The 17,281-nt window shown below is 41.0% G+C and overlaps 1 long non-coding RNA gene across 3 annotated transcripts in view; it reads left to right on the top strand.

Annotated features, from left to right (window-relative positions):
* LOC132656892 (uncharacterized) overlaps positions 1–17,281 on the top strand; it is a 64,900-nt gene that overhangs the window by 24,979 nt on the left and 22,640 nt on the right. Inside the window, exons 2-4 of one of the 3 annotated variants that reach the window (XR_009594678.1) lie at positions 5,361–5,471; positions 7,499–7,719; positions 16,924–17,008. This is a non-coding gene — a long non-coding RNA (uncharacterized LOC132656892). The remainder of the gene's footprint in view (positions 1–5,360; positions 5,472–7,498; positions 7,720–16,923; positions 17,009–17,281) is intronic. The other 2 variants (XR_009594680.1, XR_009594679.1) reach the window with 2 other exon arrangements.

Here is a 17,281-nt window from a genome sequence, read left to right as displayed (position 1 = left end):
CCAGAGTCCATGATGGCAGGAAGAGCTGAGGGCTCAAATCTTGACCTGTAACCACAAGGCAGAGAGAGCTAACAGACACTGGGAAGAGTCTTTTTAACCACTCTCCTTCCATCTGGGGTTGGAACTTGGGTTGTCAGTGTTGGTGGTGGGTGCCTTTACCCACTGAGCCATCTCTCTGGCCCCAGCAATGTGATTTACATGCACGATGGATATTTCCAGCCATAATGCAGAATAAAGTTATGTTATTTGACAGAAAGTGGATGAATGTGAAGATGATCATTGTAAATGAATCAAGTCAATCTCAGTAATACATGTCACATATTTTGTCTCATTTATGGATCCTAGACATTATAGATGCTTTGTAATGAAATTTAAAAACTCAGTGATGGGGCTCGAGAGATGGCTCAGAGGTTAAGAGCAATGACTGCTCTTCCAGAGGTCCTGAGTTCCCGGAAACCACATGGTGGCTCACAACCATCTATAATGAGATCTGGTACCCTCTTGCAGTCATAACATTGTATACATAATAAATAAATCTTAAAAAACCTCTCAGTGATGTTATGTAAATATGTTTTTGTTGTAATTCCAAGGGTGGGATGTGGGAATATTTTTAGTTTATTCACAGCTGGTAACAGCTTCGTGATCTTTGTTGCTGGAAACTGCTTCATATGGGGGATAGTTTTTACCAGCTGGAAAACATCCTTGTGCAGACTCTGAGAGGGTATAAATAGGAGCTGAGCAAGACAGAGCAGGGGGGAGGGGGAGGGCAGGAGGAGGGAGAGGGTTTAGAGAGTGAGGGAGAGGGAAAGGGAGAGACAGGGAGAGAGCGAGAAGGAGGGAGAGAAAGGATACCTTCTAGAGAGAAACACTCCATCAAATGCTTTGAGGAGGCTGATTCATTCCACTGCTGCTGTTTGCTGTTTGGCTAGACTGCTGGGACTGCTGGAATCCTGATGAAGAGTAGAATTACTCCGAGGAACTAAGTCTAAAGAGGTCTACATTCCCTATCCTTACTAACATCTATTTCGTGAGGGCCTGGATTTCAGCAGGGGCCTGGAGTTTGGCTTCTGGGCAGAGAACAAAAATTCCATTTCTCTCAGGGCAGCTAAGTACTAGGTGGGGTGTGGAAAAGGTTTTCCATAGAGTGTTACAGTCTAGCTCTTTTAAAATGAGATCACAGGTGACAGTGGAAAGTTGGGCATTCCAAAGCCTATGTGATACCAAAGTGTTACTACTTTTGTTTAAGCTGCTGTGCTGAGCTCGGCAGAGGTGCAGGCAAAGGGCCATGCCTGCTCAGCTTACAGCCAAGACACAGGCCTGAGGAGGCCCAGGCCCAGTGGTCTGGAGGGCAAGCCTAGTGAGATGTGGCCCACAGGTGATAAGTGAAGACTTTTAGCTGGCCATGATGGAAAGCTGATGGTATCACATAGCATGCAACCCTAGGACATTTATTTGAAATCAGGAATTTAAAAACCTTGGGCAGTGGGAGGGATTTCGTGGGTGAATGTGGGTGATTAGCTGGGGTCAGGAGTTAGAGATATTTTATTTACATGTAGTGGTACAGTGCCTCATTTTCCATTCAGTAACATGATCCTATCACAAGAAGGAGAACATAGTATCTAATTTTCCTAAGGTTGAGGGGAAAATCTCCAAGTATAGTTGAAGGTCATTGCTGAAGACTAAGATTTCTAGGAATTCCCAGATGCTTTCTAGAGCAGTTTTCTTATCAGGAAAGAGTCTGGCCTGTAATCTTCCCTGAGGGCTGTGTGATGTTCCTTACAGGACTTGGGGTTACCCAGATGGGGGGTGGAGATTAGGGCTTTGCTGAGAAGAGGGACATCACCTTAATAGACCAAGCACAAATAAGTGGCTATCCAGAGACTTCAACCTTATCCATAAGAGCCCCATAACCTTTTTTTTTCCTCCTACCTAAGTTCAGGGCTTTGAAGGGAGGTAGAGGCATTAGGAACCCAGAATAAAGTAGGTTTTTAAAAAAATCAAAGCCTACAATGCCTAATGTCATATATGTACTAATGACAGGAAAGTAGAAGCAAAACTGTCTGGGGAGCAAGTAAGATTAATGGAGGGGGGTGAAAAGGAGAGGGACAGGGGGTCTGCAGAGAATAGACTTAAAATACATTATACATGCATGAGAATGGCCTTCTTTAATCCTGTATAATAAAAAAGAACAAATAAAGGGAGAAAATAGAAAAAGACATATTAAATGAAAAAACCATCCAACCAAGCTACAAACATAAATATATATCCACCTTATAAAAACATCTTTGCTCCATAGAGGGTAGCTCCAGCAATCTTTGGGAGTAGGAGACATGCCTCAGAATATTTTTTCATTTGTATTTCAGAGACTTGATTCCCACTCCCTCACCCAGGGTTACATTGCATGTCAGTGATCCCAGAACCTGAGAGGTGGAGGGTGGAGAGCCAGAAGTTCATGAATTTCCCCAGATTTAAGACCAGCCTGCTCCATATAACAATCACCAGTTCAGCACCTCCAAGTGAGGCATTTCTCCCCTCCACTTCTTAAAAAAAAAAAAAAATACCGTGTTGACAATAAAAAAAAAAACTCTGTAATTTTAGGCATTTATCCATTGAGTCAATCATATTGATCAACACAGTCTGCGTTCTCCTTGAACTTAAAATCCACTCACATATGAGGTGAGATAAAGTTAGCAGGTAAGCAGGGAGTAAATATCAACTTTCTAGTTTCAAACATTTTGAAGGAATGAAAGCAAGATAAAGGATAAGCCTGACCAGAGTACGACTTTAGGACATTAGATTAGTGTGCTTAAGAAATGTCAAGAACCAGCAGGAGGGCATACAGACAGTAAAAAACAAGGTCAAAGGTCAGAAGGAGGGCTCGAAGTTAGCTTCAGTGGAACCACTTGAAAGTCAGAGTATCTGTCTGTCTATCTATCTATCTATCTATCTATCTATCTATCTATCTATCTATCTATCTATCATCAATATATTTATCCACCCCATGGTTTTCTACTCTAGCCTCCCCCTCCTGAGTGTTAGGACCTCAGTGATGCACCGTTGCCCCCAGCCCTGTTTGTATTGTTCTGAAGGTCATGAAAGATTGCTGATTATAGTTCTGCAAAGTACATAAAATGTCAGTTTTTATAAAAGAGGATAGGGTGCTCAAACAGCATTCAGCTGCTTGATTATATAATCAGGTTAAGTAACACGTTCTTTCCAATTAATGGAAGAAAGCTTGTCCTTGGGAAAATTGAGGGAACAGCTGGGCTGGGTGTAGCACACCTGTAATTCCAGTACCAGAAAACTGAGGCAGAAGTTTCATGAGTTTGAGATCAGCCTAGGTTACATTATGAGGGCCTGTAGGAGAAACAAACAAATGAACAAACAAACAACAAGCAAACAAACACATCTTGAGTGAATTGATGGGTGTTTTCTCTTGCCAGACATTATGTAAGTTTTAAAAAAATTCATTGATGTAAGAGAAGTTTTTCTGTTTTTAAAGTTTTTATTAAGAAATGTACATACATTGAGTTCCTGTTAGAAATAGTCCCTGTTCCCCTCACTTTGGGAAACCAATTGGTTACTGAGCTACCACAGGCTACATCTGAGTGGAGGTTCTAGGTTATATCCATACATGGTCCTTGGTTGAATGTCAGCCTCAGAAAAGACCCTGTGCCCAGATATATTTGGTCCTTGTGGAGCTCCTATCCTTTCCCCATCAGACTAACTCCCCTTCTTTCTTATGATTCCCTGTACTCTGCCAAAGGTTTGGTCATGAGTCTTTGCTTTGAAAACACTGCTAGTTAGAGTCTTTCAGATGCGCTATTTCTAACAGGAACTCAATGGCTGGCTCTTTAACCTCCCCACCCCCGAAGGGAGGAGCAGTCCTGTTAGGCCACAGAGGAGGGCTTTGCAGCCAGTCCTGAAGATACCTGATAAAACAGGATCAGATGAATGGGGAGGAGGTCCCCCATCAGTGGACATGAGGGAGGGAGGGAGGGACTGGGAGGGAATGAGGGATCGGGACACGGCTGGGATACAGAGTTAATAAAATGTAGCTGATAAAAAAATAAATAAATAAAAATAAAAAAAATAAAATAAAATAAAGAAATGTATATACAATATATTTTAATTACATACTTTCCTCTCCCCTAACTCTTCAGTCTTTCTTTCCACCTTCCTACTCACTCAAATTCATGCTTTTTTTTTCTCAAAAAAGGAAAATAACAGAAAAAAAGTGAAAAAATAAACGAAGAATAAAAACAAAATCAAGAAGACAAAAAAATTCCCAATATAAAGCAAAACAAAGGTGTGTGTGCATGCACACACACACACACAAGCCATGAAGGGAGAATCAGTTTTTTATTAATTAGAATTTAGTAGTGGCCATGCTTGGATTCTTGGCATGCTGTGCCAAGCATGTGCTATCCCCATGACCCTTGCTGCTGACCACACTGCCCCTTGCTCTGTGACATTTTTCCCCCCAAGAAAGGGTTTCTCTGTGTAACCCTGGCTGTCCTGGAACTCACTCTTGAAGACTAGGCTGGCCTTAAACTCAGAGATCCACTGGCCTCTGCCTCCTAATTTGGGATTAAAGGCATGTGCCACCACCACCCGGTGGTCTGTGACATCCTATTATTAGACATTTGTGATATTTACACAAATTTTTACTATTTTGTGTTTGAGACAGGATCAATATAGATATATAGATAGAGAAAGAGATAGAGATAGAGGAGATAGAGCTAGATCTTGGGCTGCTTGAGAATTCCTATGTGTCCTAGGCCACTTTCAAACTCCTTGTCTTCCTGCCCAGCCTCCTAGAGCTAAGGTTTCAGGCATGTGCTTCTTTGTCCAGTTTCTTCATTCCATCTGCATCTCTATCTGTCTCACTTGTCTGCTTGCCTCCTTCACCTCCCTGTCCTCCTCTCTACTCTTCTTCCACATTCCTCTTTAATTAAAGACAGGGTCTTGTTGATCTCAGTGGTGCACACCTTTAATCCTGGCACTCAGGGGGCAAGAGGAAGGTGAATCTCTGAGTTTGAGGCAAGCCTGGTCTACACAGAGGATTCTAACCAACCAGGGTTACATGTGAGACTCTGCCTCCTACCCCCAAGGATCTCCTGATGCTCAGACTGAACTCCAAGTCACTATGTAGCTGAAGATGACCTTGACATGAAACACTGTGTCTGATATCCCTCCTTCCTTCCCTCCGTCCCTTTTCCTTTTCATTTCTTTTTCTGTGGTGCTGAAAATCAAAGCCTGGGTTTTATGTGTGCTAGGTAGAGCTATACCAAAGAGCCACAGCCTAGCCCTAAATACCATTCCCCATTTAAATATTTTTATTTCCTTTTCACTACAAGGAGCTGAACCAAGGGCTTCACAAATTTAGGAAAACAGTCTACCAGTGAACTACACCCTTGGATTGAGTAAAGAAATTAAAAACACTCCTTTTCAAGCAGGATCTCACTAAGGTAAGCACGCTGGCCCCAAACTTGAGGTTCTCTTTCATCAGCCTCCAGAGCAGCTGGGATTATGGCCTGCCCCACACACCTACCTGTTCTCCATCCCTGGAAAGCCAGCGCTAGGACATGAGTCAGATTTGCTCTAGACAAAATGAAGAAACTTTACCTTCCACTAACCTTTAATCTTCCCATCCATTCCTCATTTCTAGAAACTGGGCTCCAACCTGTGTCTACAGACCTCAGGCTTTCTAGCATTAAAGCACAGATCCAGCTAGCTCATACTGGAGGTCTTCAATATATATGTTAAAATGTGCACAACTGGTATGGCATTTCATATGTACAGAAAGGGTCTGTCTTTTAACACTGGACAATTGTTTAATTCAATGAAGAGGGTTGAATCACAAAATGTCCAGAACAGACAATGAGTTAATCCATTTAGTGTTTTCCTTCTAGAATTTTGGCAGGGAATTTCTGGGAGATTTCCTAGGAAAGGCAAGATCAGGATGGACAGCTAGCTAGTCAAGAAAGACAGATCTCCTAGGAGAGAGACCTGAGAGGGCAATAGAGGAGAAAGTGACTGCCCCCTCCATCATCTGGTTATCTACTGCCGCATGACAAATCACCCTAAAATGTGCTGCTCTAGAACAAGCATTCTGTGCGCCCATGGTTCTTTTCATCAGGAGTCAGGTACAGTTTAGCTAAAGGGTTCTGCTTGCTTTGTCCCTGGCTGGTGTCATTTACTTGGTGGCGCTCAGAACTGAAGTTTCGAGACCCTTCAACACTGGAAGACCTGGTTTCCTTTGTGCCTTCTAGAGTGAACCTTTTAGCTGGCAGTGTACTTCCCAGAAAGAACATCCAGGCAAAGAAAACAAAAGATATGCACAGACCAGTCTAAATTTAAGAAAAGTAAAAACAGGCTCTATCTCTTGAAGAGGCATGTCATGATTAGAAAGACACTTTAATGTCACCACTCTTGCTGGTGGCCTTGTAGCTTTGTATCTTTGAAGTATGCCAACAGAAGGTAACAAGAGAGCAGGTTTGTGGGGAGGGGAGGTGTTTTCCAGTGTCCTCTAGGCCATAATCGTATGACAGTCACTGTTCATCTTGGCAGTGGTTGTCTCAAATCATGATGAAGATACAAAAGGGATTCGTTAAATAAAAACAACAGAACTTTGTTTTGGACTAAGTTTCTGGAAACCAAACTGGTGTCATTGACGCTGATGTTCCTGTCAGGGAACCTGCTGTACTGTTCATCTGACTGGAGAGAACAGGATTAGGGAGGCCGCAGCCACATTTCCTAAGGAAATCAGCTTCAGCTGGAGTGTAATGAAGCCCCTCTTCCTTAAAAACAATCAGAAAATTAAAACAAACAAATTGCAGAACAACCATTGAGCCTAGAATAAACTGATGTTAACTAATCTATACTATTTTTATTAGTACATTTGTTGTACATTTCTTCTTTTAGGAAAGTAACTTTGAGATGAACAATCAACTTAATTTTTTTATATGATTTATCATCTATGTATCTATTTCTGTATCTCTCCATCAATCTACCTTTCATCTATCTATCTATCTATCTATCATCAGTCTATTTATCATCTATCCATTAATCATCTATATACATCCACCTATATCTTCTATCTATCAATCAATCATCTATCTATTGTCTAGCTGTATACATGGTATTTATGTGTGCTTGTGCATTTTCCACATTTTACCAGCATTCTCCTTTGGAAGTCAGAGGACAATAGCAGCCCCTGGATTTCTCCTTTGACCATTCGGCTTCTGGGCTTGAACTCAGGTTGTCACAGTTGACAGCAAGCACCCTTGTCTACTGAGCCATCTTGCCATCCTACTTTTTGTTCTTTTTTTTTTTCTTTGTTCAGCCTTTTGTGTCTGTAATTACCAATTCCTTGCTTAGCCCACGAGAGCATTCATTTCTATTTTCTGAAAAAAGTGATTAGAGAGTTATAAATAAATTAAATTGTGACTTAACTCTTTGACAGAGATAAATAGGGCTTTTAACTTTCTTTAAGGTTTTGCTAGTGAGATGGCTCAGCTTGCTGTGTGAACCTGCCCAACGGAGTGCAATCCTGGAAGCATGGTGGAAGGAGAGAACTGATTCCTCAAGGTTATCCTCTGACCGCCTCACAAACACCGTGGCTTTCATGTGCCTGAATGCACGCACATGAATGTACATCAAGCCCACATTACAATCCCCCCCTCCAAAAAAAAACCCATACAAAACAGAAAGGAGGTAATTGTGAAAGTTAATTTATTTAATTTTTTGTTTTACATGGATGGGTATTCTGCCTGCATGTATGTTTGTTCACCACACACACACACACACACACACACTCCTGGTACCCGAAGATGCCAGAAGAAGGTGTTAGATCCTTGGGTGTTAGAGTTACTGATGACTGTGAACCACCATGTGGTTGCTGGGAATTGAACCTGGGCCTTCTGAAAGAGCATCCAGTGCTTGTAACCTCTGAACCATCTCTCCAGCCTGTGAAGTGGCTCATGAGCTGGAGATGTGGCTCTTGGGTAAAGACCTTTCCTAGCGCACACCAGGATAAGTTCTATCCTCCATATCAACAGCCAAATAAGCAACTATTTAAACAATACCTCAGATCTATACAGCAGAAAAAGTAAAAGACATTCGGGTCTGTTCCTGCATTGATGATATTAAACAAAATAGAAGAGACATCTGTTCAAGAAGGTATATTCCGAAAGTCACTTTACTGAGTTCAATTAATCAATTCAGACCTCTCAGAAATGAAAAGGTTTGTCTAGAAAGGGACTATTTTTTTTTTTTTTTACATTTCAAAAGCTAGAACTCTACACAGAATGCCCATAACACATATCCTGGGTGCTTGGCAGAAAGGCATGGGGTTGGTCAGGGGTAAAAAATTAAAAAGAGCGGCTCATGCAATGATGGGAGAGGGGTGACCCAGATAAGAGAAAGACCCTTGGTAAATGGTGAGAAATAAAACCCAGGGCATACTGGGATGTAGCTAGTGGGAAAGACTTGCCAAGCTTGCAGAGGGCCCTGTGTCTCATCCTCAGCATGAGAGAGAGAGAGAGAGAGAGAGAGAGAGAGAGAGAGAGAAAGAGAGAGAGTTCATGTTTTCTAACAGTGACTGCCAATCTCTTCTTTCAGTTAGTGAAGTGTTGAGAGTTCAAGACCTTTGCTTTTCGTGATGAAACCAATGAAAACCAAAATAATACTTGCTGGAATGATGTTTTTAAAGATTTGGAAGCGTATCAAGAACTGTACTTTTCTTGGGAAGCAGAGACAGACAGATCTCTGTGAGTTCAAGGCCAGCCTAGTCTACAGAGTGATTTCCAGGATAGTCAGGGCTACACAGAAAAACTCTGCCTTGAAAAACCAACCAAACAAAACAACAGCAACAAAACTTGTGCCTTGCTATGTTCCAGCTTTGTAGTGGTTACTAGGTGTCTAATTAGACAACTAATTAGATTTACTCATTTGTGCATTTCTTTTTTTTTCTGTTTTAAAATTTATTATAATTTATTCACTTTGTATCCCAGCTGTAGCTCCCTCCCTCCTTCCCTCCCAATGCTGCCCTCTCTTTTTCTCCTCTCATGCCCCTCCCCCAGTCCACTGATAGGAGAGGTCCTCTTCCCCTTCTCTCTGACCCTAGCCTATCAGGTCTCATCAGGATTGGCTGCATTGTCTTCCTCTGAGGCCTGGTAGGGCTGCTTACCCCTCAGGGGCAGGTGACCAAAGAGCCAGCCACTGTTCCCCTTACTAGGGTGCCCACTTGGACACTGAGCTTCCATGGGTTACATCTGTGCAGGGGTTCTAGATTATTTCCACGCATGGTCCTTGGTTGGAATATCAGTGTCAGAAAAGACCCCTGTGCCCAGTTTTGTTTTTTGTTTTTTTTTTTTTTTTGTTTTGTATTTTGGTTCTGTTGCTCTCCTTATGGAGCTCTTGTCCTCTCCAGGGCTTTACTCTCCCTTTCTTTAATAAGTTTCCCTCCACTCTTCCCAAAGTTTGGCTATGAGTCTCAGGATCTGCTTCAATATCCTGCTGGGTAGAGTCTTTCATAGGCCCTGTGTGGTGGTTCCTGTCCTGTTCCCTGTATTCTCCCTCTTCCAATGTCTGTCCTGTTTGCCTTTCTGAATGAGGATTGAACATCTTACTCAGGATCCTCCTTCTTGCTTAGCTTCTTTAGGTGTACAGATTTTAGTATGTTTATCCTATATTGTATGTCTAATATCCACTTATAAGTGAGTATATACCATGGGTGTCTTTCCGCTTCTGGGATACCTTACTCAGGATGATCTTTTCTAGTTCCCAACACTTGCCTGCAAATTTCATGATATCCTTGTTTTTAATTGCTGAATAATATTCCATTGTATAAATGTACCACAATTTTTGTATTGGTTCCTTAATTGAGGGACATCTGGGTTGTTTCCAGATTCTGGCTATGCTGAATAAAGCTGCAAATGTCCTTGTTGTATACTTGAGCATATTTTGTGTATATGCCTGTTTGAGCAAATGTCCTTGTTGTATATTTGAGCATATTTTGTATATATGCCTAGGAATGCTATAGCTGGATCTTGAGGAAACACTATTCCCAATTTTCTTCGAAAGTGCCAGATTGCTTTCCAAAGTGGTTGTACAAGTTTACATTCCTACCAGCAATGGAGGAAGGTTCCCCTTTCTCCACATCCTCTAAAGCATGTGCTGTCACTTGAGTTTTTTATCTTAGCCATTCTAATTGGTGTAAAGTGAAATCTCAGGGTCGTTTGCATTTCTTTTATGACTAAGGTCATTGAGCATTTCTTTAAATGTTTCTCTGTGCATTTCTTTTTTAAAGAGTTTTTTAAATTTATTTTATTTTGGGCTTATGAGTGTTTTGCCTGCATACATATCTGTGTGCACCATGTATGTGCTTGGTGCTTGCAGATTTCAGAAGAAGATATCAGATTCTCCTTAACTGGAGTTTTGAATGGTTGCAAGCCACAATGCTGTAATTCCGTGCTAGGAACTAAACTCAGGTACCTTGAAAGGGAAATATGTGTTTTTAACTGGTGAGTCTTCTCTCCAGCCATGAATCTCTTTTCTTACGTGACATGATGTATAAGCTACCTGAAAGCAAAAAATGGAACCTCCTGGATCTATACTGGATCTGACCTTAGGCTTGTTTATTACAAATACCTGTGGTTGCTTGGTGAGTAAAACTGCAGTGCCATCTGTATATCAGCCTTTCTTTATGAGTTTTTCCTGATTATTCCAAAGAGATTTTCTCACCCAATGTCTGGATCATGGTCAACATTCATTTCATCTTCCTAATCATGTCTACCTACATTAGAAAGTTAAGCCAACGCCCCTGAAAATTTTGGATTAATATTAATGATTGGATAATCAGCTTCTCTATAAAAGTAAAGAACAATAATTACTTGGAATGTCTGGAAGTCTCTCGGGGTCCCCCAAATTTGAATTTTGGAACTGGGGTTAGAGATGGTTGTGAACTGCCATGTAAATCCTGGGAACAGAATCTAGGTTCTCTGAAAAAGCAGCCAGTGCTATTAATCACCAAGCCATCTCTCCAATCCACAAATTTGAAATTTGGGAGAGTGGGTAAGAGATGTTAAGAAAGTGATATCTTTTTAATATTTTATTTTATTATTTTTATATGTATAGGTGTTTGTTTGCAGGTATGTATATGGACCACATCCATGCCTGGTTGGAAGAAAGCATCAAGTAACTGGAGTTACAGATGGTTGCAAACTGCCATCTGGGTGCTGAAAACAGAACCCTGGGCCTCTGCAAAAGCAGCTAGGGATTTTTCTTTTTTGAGACATGGTTTCCTCTGTGTAGCCTTGGCTGTCCTGGACTTGCTTTGTAGACCAGGCTGGCTCCTACCTCTGCCTCCCCAAGTGCTGGGATTACAGTAGTGTGCCACCATGCCCAGCTTGCAGCAAGGGCTTTTTACTACTGAGACTTTTCAAAAAGGTCCCATATTTAATCTTCAGCCTTGCTTCAATCCTATGTGATCTATGGGACTCACAATGTCACATATCTAGCTATAAGTTTGCATAGTTTTTCTGAAAAAATAATTCCCATAACCCTATAATCTAATATTGTTTAACATACTGTTTTATATCGTGATTAAACCAAGTATTGGGGGTGTTTTCAAGAAATGTTACCCACTGAATTTTCCAGTTATTATAGAAATAGTCTAACTAGAAAACCAAGCTACCGCCACTTGCCTTATAAAAGTGGTAGAATAAGATGACCAGGATATGGATATAGTTCAGTGTCTGTAGACATTGTGCATTGAGCATGCCCACATATGCAAAGGCCCTGAGCACCATCCTCACTACCAACATATAAATAATAGAAAAGAGCACCAGCAATGGTTCCCGATGGTTACCTATATGGCTGACTCGTCTAATCTTTATGCAAATACAAAGAATAGGCATGTTTCAAAGAGTAGGCATGCTTTTAGTATCCACTTTGCATATGGGGAGTAAGAGGTACAGAGAATTATTAAGAAATTCAACACAGGGCCCCCACAACTTAAAGATGCAAGAGATTTCACCTCAAATTTACATAATGCTTCAGCTCTCATTCTAGACCCCAAGGTAAATTGTGGGTCTTCTAAAACTAATCTTTTAAAAGGACAACTATAAATGGAAGCATTATAAAGACACAGACCAAAAATAACTGCTTGCATCAAATCGTCATAAGCAGTTTTTCGAATCTCAAAGCTATTATTGTCATTCCTTGAAAAGACGTTTCTGTACCAGATGAAACTGAGGACAAATTCAGTGTTAATATAATTTCATGTGGTTAATATGCAAGAGAGGTAAGAGAGAACTTGTGTTTGACACCTCAAAAGAGGTGTTCAACTTGTTAGACTTTGCTGCAGTGTCCTGTACTATTCACCAACAACTGCACTGGCTGTAAGAGCAAGTGGGCCACGGGCCAGCAGACTGCCTTCTCCAGTGCTTAACCTTCCCATAATAGAGTCCGAGTGAGTATTGCTGTGGCACACGTGGTGCTGTGCCAGTATTCTCTTTCTACACAGCATTGGGGTTTGAAGAGGATCTCATGGGTTTAGTATTGGTTTGCAGATGAGGAGGCATTTCCTTCTTGCAGAGCATTTTCTTCCTGTTGCAGTTTTCCCCGTTCTCCTTTCCTCTTGCTTCTTTCCTTGTTTGTTTGTTTTGTTTTTCTAGACTGGGTTTCTCTTGTAGACAAGGCAGGCCTCCAAATCACAGAGATCTGCCTGCCTCTGCCTCCCTGAGTGCTGGGATTACAGGCATGCACCACTGTGCCCTGTGCTTCTTTACTTTTTTTTTTTTTGCCACCTTATCACTTTCTCAGTGTAAATAATGAGTCATGCTCAAAGAATAAGAACATTGTTGTAACTTTTGAAATTACTTGCCAAATTGTCTACTCAAACCACTTTACCAGTTTCCAAAGAATTTAGTAATGGCTATCTGGAGCCTTACTATTTCTTTTTATAATTGTTAACAATCAGTCATTGTAAATTTAAAATTAATGTAATAGTAAATAATCTCCTATTAACAGACATTCTTTCCTCTGAGGCAAGACTTCTTTTAAGGTTTCCCTTTAATATATATACACGTGTGTATGTGTGTGTGTGTGATACTAAAGATGAGGGGGACTGTGTATGGAGGTGGAGATAAATTAAGGGAGAGAAAGGCGGGAACAAGAGGATAATGGGAGGGGTGAGAAACACAGATATGCTCTCTCATGGGAAGCTACCTTTCAACACACACACACACACACACACACACACACACACACACACACACACACGAAAGGCATGAAGGCAGAGAGAGGACTATTTGGGGTGAAGGAAAAGACAGTAGAGGGGGGAAGAGATGGCAGGGGAAGGTACAGAATTAACAGAAGCAAAAGCACTATGCAACACATGTGTGAAAATGTCACAGAGAAGCTAATTACCTTATGTGCTAACAGTCATAATAAAATGGTTTTACACCCTCTATGCTATTGGCGCAACATTCACACCCATGCTACTTTTCTTTTAGAGACAGACTACTCATCAGTTTATTTTCTACCATATCTGCCAAAGATACATGATGAAAATTGCTGTATCTGTCACATTGCCTCCTGTTTGCTTTTCCCCTCAAGAAATCACACAGGTGCCTCAATTGAGGAAAAGAAATTCCCCTGGGCTAGCTTATTATTAAAAAAACAATTTAAAAACTTTTCCTTTGTTTTTTTCTTTTTATAACCACAAGCTTAATTTGCATGTAGAGGTTCCTATTTTTGACTCTCAGTGTTACCCAATAGATACCACAATGTAACTGCTCCTGTCCACACTCACAGGAGAAAACCCCTGTGGTTCTGATTAGACAAAATAACACTAATCTACAAAGATCTTGTGTTCTTAGTTGCAGAATCCATCAATAGTTAGTATAATTTTTTTTTAAGTTTCTTTATCTGTTCAGGCGGTTGGCCTGCATATATGACTCTGTACCACATGTCTGTAAAGAACCCATGAAGTTGGAATTATGGATGGTTGAGAGCTGCCATGTGGATGCTAGGAATTGAACTTGGATCCTTTGCAAGAGCAGCAAATGGTCTTAATCACTGAGCATCTCTCCAGAAAAACCAGTGTATTCTTTTTTTTTGAAGTCAATTATGTATCCTTGAATTGTGAGGAAAATGCATTTTACTATATTCTTGGTTTAATAGTTACGGGATCTGATTAGTTCATTTGACACAAACCTTGGGCTTGAGATTTAAAGAAGTAAAATGATGCAGCTAGGGAGATGGTTAAGAGCATTCGTGTTCTTGCAGAGGACCCAGGTTCAGTTCTTAGGACCCACATGGGAGCTCACAACAATTTGCAACTCCAGGTTCTGAGGATCTGTGGTTCTGGCTTCTGTGGGCACCAGGCATGTGAGCTGCATGTAACATACATGCAGGCAAAATACCCATATATTTTTTAGAAAAAGCAAATAGAGTACAGTATATTTAAGTCAATACACATGAAGAAAATTTCTCTATGACACGCTGTCACAGTTACTTCAGGATAATGGACTCAAGGGTTGCCTCACTGGAGAGAAAATTTGAGCTTGGAGGGGCTGAGAGATGGGAAACTTACTCCCTCAGTTTTCATATGTAGAACATGAGAGTGTAAATCAGCTAAGGTCACAATAGCTAGTGATGTAGAAAATTCAAGTGACTCTACAACCTGCTTCTTAGCTCAGATTTAGTCTTTTGCTCTCCTTGAACTTTGAGTTAATATTTTCCTCAAAAGAAGAGTCAGACGTGTAAGAGAAGGCATGGCAAGGGTATTGAAAACGTGTGACAGCGATTAGGTAAGAGGGCCAGTTACAACCGCGGTGACAGCAGTAGCCTCTAGCTTATTTGAAGTGACAGTCATAGATAATATTTGGTACATTTTTGTATTCCCAGCTCTGAGGATGCTGAGGCAGGAATTGCTCTGGTTCAAGGCCAGAGTGCAGGACTTAGCAAAAACTCTGTGCATCTTCGGATTTTCCTGCGAAGGACAGACTTGCAACAGACCTGGTATTTACTGAGCATTGCTTTGTACCTGGGATGGCTCCAGTTACTTCATGTAATAAGCCAATTAATCTTTGCAGTACTACTGAGCAGGGCAGACTGGTCTCATTTTCCAAATAAAAACAAGGAAGCACAGGGTTATAATGACTTTTCTGTTTGTTTAATTGGTTAGCTTTTTTTTTTTTTATGGTGCTAATGTTCAAACTCAAGTCCTCACAATCTGACAGTGAGACACACCCCCTAAGTTTATTGAAAGTGTCAGAATGGCAGGAAAACTTAAAGTGATATGTTCCCAAGGTTAAAAATCAATCTCTTATAGACTTATCCATACGTTATATGTGTAGAGGATTTTCCTACATGTGTGTCTACATACCACCTACAAAGCTGGTGCCCACAGAGGTCAGAAGAGGGTGTCAGGGTCAGGTCCCCTGGAACTGGATCTACAGACAATTGAGAATTACTATGTTGGTGTTGGGAATTCAACCTGGGTCCCCTAGAAGAACAGCAAGCGTTCTTTACCTCTGAGCCATCTCTGCAGTCTTTATGCATCTCTTGATCTTAAGACTATCAAACACAGACAGAAGATTTTCAGGAAGATGGAAAATGAGGCAGAGATAGGTTTCAATGGTTTCTTTATTGGTACCTGGTCACTGAAAAGAGTAGCCACCTCAGCTGAATTGTGCCTCAAATTGGAAATTTCTCATTGTCACTCAGGTGTTGTGTCCTAGGAGAGTGGCAAATCTAGTGAGTCCAGCTCCTGACATTTCAGTTGGTCCGTATTGCTTCCTCCTGGCAATGTGGACTTTCAATATGGCTTTCTGTAGGTTAAATCATCCACAATAAAGAATTGGTGTTCTGTGCAGGGAACGCCACATGTATCTGCTAGAGAACAGGTATTTCTAGGCAACATTCTCCCTTACCAATAGAAAACAATTTTACATTAAACCCTACATACCTTATCAATGATGAATTTAGTCTGGTTTTCATTAAAGTGAAACAATGTCTATGTAACTATTGCTTTAAAGTAATTTAAAAGGTCATGAAAAATAGACACAAATATAGTCCATAACCAAGTGGATAATAGAAAATTGAATTTTTGGCCAAAAGTATGAGCTAAGTTACCAATCAGACTTGGCCTAACAATGGGATAAAATTTAGCTAACGTTCAAAGGCCACAGTACCTCAGACACTTATGTCTGTTCTTAGAAAGATTTTCCACAGCACAAGTTGATTAGAATTTCTTACCACCTAGATCTTCCCATCGACCCAGTAAAGATGTATGTTCCATGCTCCAAAGGGCTGGACCTGCACATGTGACTACAGGGGTAATTTGGGCTGATTTGGTGGGCCAAGAGAAAATAATAGTTCCCATGGCTCTGGATGCTTCTGATGTGAGGATGCAGGGGACAGATTGGTACTGGCTGTGCTTGAGGCTGAGTTTGTGAAGCAGAACTGAAAAAAACGAAAGGCCTGGAAGGATCAAAGCACAAGAAGGGGTGTCAGAAGATGGCAGAGACACAGAAGGGCTATTTGTGAAGCTAGATGGCAACATGGCATGAGGTCACTGTGCTCTAACTTTAGAATGTTGTCAGTGCCTCCAAAGAAACTTGATGCCTGCTGGCCAGGGTGTCTGCCCTGCTCCCTCACATGCCCATGTTCCTTGACAAGCAGTCTTCAGCTCTTTCCCTGTGCATCAGACCAGGGTGGGCACACCAGCACATTGTAGCAGCCCAGTAAAGTAATATTTCATTTTTCTTATTCACTACTTGTACCCAGCATATGTTTTCAAGGCTCACACAGTTTGTGGTATATATTTACAATCTTTTTCTTGTTTTCCTGTTTTTTTTTGTTTGTTTGTTTTTATTGTTGTTATTATTTCTTTGTCTCTTTTAACAGGGTCTCAGGTAGCCCAGGATGACCTTGAACTACTGGCTTTCTTTACAGGCATACAACAGCAGGTCCATCTAGTTCCTTTTTACTGGTAAGTATTCTCTTATATGGATATATACTATGTTTCATATCCATTAATTGATAGGCATTGGAGTTGTTTCCACTTTGATCCATAGGAATGAAACTATTGTGAGCACGGATGTACCCATTTCTGTGTGTCACTCTTTGTGAGTACACAGGAGTTTCTGAGTCATCCAGTGATCCCATTTTCACACTGGACAATCAACTATCTTACTGTTTTCTAAAGTGGTAGAGTTCATGGAAGTTGTCTGCTTTACCGTTACACATTTGTTCATGGTAGTGC

Source organism: Meriones unguiculatus, chromosome 10 (genome assembly GCF_030254825.1).
Source record: "Meriones unguiculatus strain TT.TT164.6M chromosome 10, Bangor_MerUng_6.1, whole genome shotgun sequence".
NCBI lineage: Eukaryota > Metazoa > Chordata > Mammalia > Rodentia > Muridae > Meriones > Meriones unguiculatus.
Note: the sequence above shows the minus strand (reverse complement) of the source record. Positions and strands in the feature narration are given on the sequence as shown.